Source organism: Arachis hypogaea, chromosome 20 (assembly GCF_003086295.3).
Source record: "Arachis hypogaea cultivar Tifrunner chromosome 20, arahy.Tifrunner.gnm2.J5K5, whole genome shotgun sequence".
Taxonomy (NCBI): domain Eukaryota; kingdom Viridiplantae; phylum Streptophyta; class Magnoliopsida; order Fabales; family Fabaceae; genus Arachis; species Arachis hypogaea.
Genome location: NC_092055.1, coordinates 121,698,098 through 121,704,501, shown reverse-complemented (window position 1 = coordinate 121,704,501; position 6,404 = coordinate 121,698,098).

Below are 6,404 nucleotides of genomic sequence, written 5' to 3'. Positions count from 1 at the left end.
TCCTAGCCCTTGATGAGTTATTGATGATGACAGCTTCATCTGCGCAAACTTCTGCCTCCTCTATCACGTAGCCACTGTAGCTACCTCCTGTGGTGGTTGAGCAAAAAACAGAGACAAGCCATCCCTCCAAGGATCTTTCTCCTCTGACCGAAATCTTCTTCATCCATTTTTGGTATGGAGAAGCTGAGATCTCTTCACCAAATCTTACCATTTGTGGTTGAAGATCTCAATCACAACATACTTTTTGTTTTCTTTTTCTTGCCATCATTGTGATGGTCTTGTTGCTTGCTTTTTTTTCTTTTCGGTAGCTAGCTTTAGCCTCCATGCTTTCTCTGTTGAAATGACCGAAGGAGAAGAGAGAGTAGAGAGAGAGAAGAAAGAGAATGAAGAAAAGCATTCAATGAATTTTGAACAAATGAATTAAACTAATTAATTTTCTTCCCTTTTTGCTTTAGGTAGTGTGTAGCATTGATGATCTCAATCAAATCAGATGCTAATTTCTCTCTCATGATTTCCAATGCAAGTTAATGATAATTGAATTAAATTTGGAATCCATCACATGGGATAGAGAGATCCGTTGGAAGCAAGAAATATTTGCTCTCTCTTTTTTTTTATTTCAGACCAACAAGCTAGTTTCTAGCAACCAATTTAATTTTGGGCTGGTTCAACATAATTCTGGCTCAATTAACCACAAATTGCTTCAGCCATAACACCTAAGAATTTTGAACAAGGCTGAATGTTTTACATTCACATTGGGCTTGCAATATTCCTTTTCTTTTCGGCCCAATTACAAAAACCTGTATAGCAAAATTATTTCAATTAGAACATATGAATTAAAATTAAATTAATAATTTTACAACTAATTATTTTTAATAATGCTTGATCATCATCAATTTAAATTAGAGTTTTCTAAACTCATCAATCTCCCCTTTGATGACAAACATTATTAAAAATTAAAATGGAAAGAGATCAAAAGTTAGAGTACTCCCTTTGTGAATACTTGGATTCCTTCCTTTCTAATTGTTACATGGTTCCCCCTTCATGTATGTTATTTCACCAAGGGAAGCTTTATACCTGTAACAATTTTATCAAGCCAAAGGCAACTATGTTATTCAACATATAAAATTTTTTTAATGTTGAATGGCTTGATTTATGAGCAGAATTGAAGTGATAAATAAAACTCATTCGTTATCATAAAATTGACTTTCTGCTCAAACATACAAAGTAATTGAGTACATATCAACCAAAAATATTTTTGATGTTTCAAGGAGTTGCTATTCAATCTATTCGAAAATATTTTCCAATCAACTTATCGGAGCAAATTAATCAGAACAAGAAAAATATTTTTAATCAAGCATGATCATCTCAAACCATAGCAACTATCAGAATTTATTTTCACATCATAGCTTAAAGGAACTGCCAAAAATAAAGTATTCCTAATCCAAAATACAGCAAACATATTTACCAAGGTAAATCAAATGTATCACAAACAGGTATTTCTACAAAGATAAAACAGATGCATCACAAGCATCAAGAAGATCACCACAACAAATAATTGAAACAAGGGTGATCATAAATCCACAAAGGATTTCATCCCCTGTTTTTTTAATTTTAATTTTCCAGCCATTTCTCCCCTTTTTGTCATCAAAGGGGCACCTGAAAATAGTGTCATTGGAAGCAAAATATCCAAAATATAACCAAAATACTAAGATTTTATCACAGTGTCATAGGTCTAAAGTATCTAAGCAGACTACTACAGTATCAGATTGAGCCGAAACAAGCCAAATATCAACAAAAGAAAAAAAAACAGTTTTTAATCATCAGATAAATTGTACTCAGAGCCATCTGCATCATTATCATTGTCACTCCCCATTTCTTCTTCAAAGCTCTGCAGCATTAGGCCCACCCGCTCTTGGCACTTCATCCATGCCCTTTCACTTTCAAAAGCTTGTTTATGTGCAGCCTTGTATGAATCCACCATTAGTTTAGACATGTTTGAGAACTCAATAAGAATATCTTTGATCGATTCTGCTGTCTTGGAATGCTCAGGTGGCCGGCTCTCAAACTCGTTGTCAGAGGGAATAGACTTTTTCCCTTAGTTCCCTTTCATACCTCCTCCTCCCTTAATGAGTGAAACCTTATTCTCTACAGCTTCATTGATTAGATCAACTTTAAAATATTCAAAAATTCTGGTGAGAAACACGCCATAAGGTAAATTTGCCTTTTTGGTATTTTTAACAGATTCCCACATATGCCTTATCATAAGGTATGCAAAAGAAATTGGAGAGGAGTAACAAGAGCAAAAAGTACAAGAGAGTCAGAAATAGTTACTCTGTTATGTGAACCACTTTGAGGGGTTAGAATATGAGTGATGATCCTGTGGAGCAGTGAGTTTGTGGGGCCGAGGGCCTTGTGAGTCGGGATGGTGCCATCCAAGCTAGACAAGCTCTCACAAATCTGTTGAAGAGCAACCTGATGAGCGGATATTTTATACGCTTTTTGGGGATAATTTCATATAGTTTAGAGTATGTTTTAGTTAGTTTTTAGTCTATTTCTAGTAGTTTTTAGGAAAAATTCATATTTCTGGACTTTACTATGAGTTGTGTGTTTTTCTGTAATTTCAGGTATTTTTCTGGCTGAAATTGAAGGAGCTGAGCAAAAATCTGATTCAGGCTGAAAAAGGACTGCTAATGCTATTGGATTCTGACCTCCCTGCACTCAAATTGGATTTTCTGGAGCTACAAAACTTGAAATGGCATGCTTTCAATTGCATTGGAAAGTAGATATCCAGAGCTTTCCAGCAATATATAATAGTCCATACTTTGCACAAGGATAGATGACGTAAACTGGCGTTCAACGCCAGTTCTCTGCCCAATTCTGGCGTCCAGCGCTAGAAAAGGATCAAAAACTGGAGTTGAACGCCCAAACTGGCATAAAAACTGGCGTTCAACTCCACAAATGGCCTCTGCACGTGACTCACTTAAATCTCAGCCCCAGCACACACCAAGTGGGCCCCAGAAGTGGACCTCTGCATCATCCATCATAGTCCACCCATATTTTGTAATCCTAGGCTACTAGTTTAGTATTTAAACAACTTTTAGAGACTTATTTTGCATCTCATGACATTTTCAGATCTAAACTTTGTATTCTCTGACGGCATGAGTCTCTAAACCCCATTGTTGGGGGTGAGGAGCTCTGCTGTGTCTCGATGAATTAATGCAAGTATTTCTGTTTTCCATTCAAACACGCTTGTTCCTATCTAAGATGTTCATTCGCGCTTAACTGTGATGAAGGTGATGATCTGTGACATTCATCACCTTCCTCAACCTACGAACGTGTGCCTGACAACCACCTCCGTTCTATATCCGATTGAATGAGTGTCTCTTAGATTCCTTAATCCGAATCTCCGTGGTATAAGCTAGAACTGATGGCGGCATTCATGAGAATCCAGAAAGTCTAAACCTTGTCTGTGGTATTCCGAGTAGGATTCAAGGATTGAATGACTGTGACGAGCTTCAAACTCCTGAAGGCTGGGCGTTAGTGACAGACGCAAAAGGATAGTAAATCCTATTCCAACCGGATCGAGAACCAACCGGTGATTAGCCGTGCTGTGACAGAGCGCGTGAGCGTAGTTTTCACTGGAAGGATGGAAGGTAGCCATTGACAACGGTGATCCACCAACACACAGCTTGCCATAGGAGGACGTGCGTGTGTGAATCAGAAGACAGAGGAAAGCATAGATTCAGAAGACAAAGCATCTCCAAAACTCCAACATATTCTCCATCACTGCACAACAAGTAACCTTTAATTTATGCTCTCTTGGTTATTCACAATTCAACTGATAAACATAATTGACTTCCTGACTAAGATTTACAAAATAACTATAGATTGCTTCAATCCAACAATCTCTGTGGGATTCGACCCTTACTCACGTAAGGTATTACTTGGACGACCCAGTGCACTTGCTGGTTAGTGGTACGAGTTGTGAAAAGTGTGATTCACAATTTGTGCACCAAGTTTTTGGCGCCGTTGCCGGGGATTGTTCGTGTTTGGACAACTAACGGTTTATTTTGTTGCTTAGATTAGGAAAAATCTTTCTTTTTTGGTTTAGAGTTTTTTATTATTTATCCCTTGTTAAAACACTTTAAATTTATAGCTCAATTAGTTAGAACGTGGTGTTTATGTTCATGGTAATTGGCTATCATAATTTTTTAAAAACCTTTTTCAAAAATATTTTTTCTGTTAAATCCTGTGCCAAACTCTAAGTTTGGTGTTTTCAAAAATAATCTTTCTTAAAATTTTCGAAAATTCCATAACTCATTTGGCTAGAGCGTTAATCTATGTTCTTGGTAATTGGGTTAGAATCTTTTATACTCTTTTCAAAACCTTCTTTTTCATAAATAATATTTTCTCTATTAAATTGTGTGCCAAACTTTAAGTTTGGTGTTTTCTTGTTGAATCCCCTTTGGTTTTCGAAAATTTTGGTGGTTTACTAAAAATTTTTAAGTTTGGTGTTCTTTCTTCATGTTCTTGTGTTCTTGTGAATCTTCAAAGTGTTCTTGAGTTTTCCTTGTGTCTTGATCTTAAAATTTTTAAGTTTGGTGTTCCTTGGTGTTTTCCCTCCAAATTTTTCAAAAACAAGGAGCATTAGATCTAAAAATTTTAAATCTTGTACTATCTTATTGTTTTTCTCTCTCCTCACTAAATTCAAAAATATCTTTTCAAAATATCTCTTCTAACTTCCTAACTTCTTATCTTTTCAAAATTTGTTTCAACTAACTAACTAACTTTTTGTTTGTTTCTTAACTTTTTCAAAACTACCTAACTAACTCTCTCTCTCTAATTTTCGAAAATATCTTCCCTCTTTTTCAAAAATTTCTTTTTTTTTTATTAACTAATTAATTTTTATTTATTTTTTTTTTACGAAAAAAAAATTTTTATTTCAAAATTCAAATTCTTTTTAGTTATTTTATTTTATTTAAGTATTTACTTCTTATAAAATAAAATAAATAAAAAGATAAATCAGTCCAAGTTATATCCATATATCCATCATGGACATAAGTGGAGATGGACAGTCCAGGAGGACTTTGGGGTCATATTCTAACCCCTCTACTGCTTCATATGGGAGTAGCATATGCATACCCTCCATTGGAGTTAGTAGCTTTGAGTTGAATCCTCAGCTCATTATCATGGTGCAGCAAAGTTGCCAGTATTCCGGTCTTCCACAGGAAGAACCTACAGAGTTTCTGGCACAATTTTTACAAATTGCTGACACAGTACATGATAAGGAAATAGATCAGGATGTCTACAGACTATTACTGTTTCCATTTGCTGTAAAAGACCAAGCCAAGAGGTGGTTAAATAACCAACCTAAGGCCAGCATAAGAACATGGGAACAGCTGACAGAAAAATTCCTGAATCAGTATTTTCCCCCAAAAAGGATGACACAGCTAAGGCTGGACATCCAAGGCTTTAAACAAGGAGATAATGAATCCCTTTATGATGCCTGGGAGAGATACAGAGAGATGCTACGAAAATGCCCCTCTGAAATGTTTTCAGAGTGGGTTCAGTTAGACATCTTCTACTATGGGCTTGCAGAAGGAGCTCAGATGTCTCTAGATTACTCAGCTGGTGGATCTATCCATATGAGAAAGACAATCGAAGAGGCTCAAGAGCTCATTGATACAGTTGCCAGGAATCAACATCTGTATCTAAGCAGCAACCCTTCCATGAATGAAGAGGTTAAAACAGTAACTGCTGAATTCAGTACTGTAAAACAAGCTGCTGAATTCAATCAACAATTGGATTTTCTAACAAAACAGCTAGCTGAATTCAAAGATAGGCTACAGGAGACAAGGATAGCTAATATACATATGGACGAACAGTTTAAGCAAACAAAGCAGCAGCTATCAAGGCAAATAGCAGAAGAATGCCAAGCAGTTCAATTAAGAAGTGGGAAAACATTAAATACCCCACCTCAAGGCATCAAAAATTCAAGAAATGAGCGACCCACCAAAGATTCACCTGAGGACAGTAAGAGCCCAGGGAAAAATGATTCTGGCACTAAAACGCCAGAAAATGGGTGGAAGGCTGGCGCTGAACGCCCAGACCATGCCCAAAACTGGCGTTCAGCGCCAGAAACAAGGCAGGATTGGCGTTCAACGCCAGAAATGGGCAAGAATATGGCGTTGAACGCCCAAATGGGGCATAATCCAGCGTTGAACGCCCAAAATGGGCACATTTCTGGCGTTCAGGCGCCAGGAACAGACAGTGAGTTGGCGTCTAATGTCACTCCAGCTTCTGACTCTGGTACTCAATTGCCAGTGAGGGATCAGACACACACAAGTGCTGATAACAACCCCTCTAAAAAGGCTTCTTTAACCACTAAGGTTGAGGAATATAAA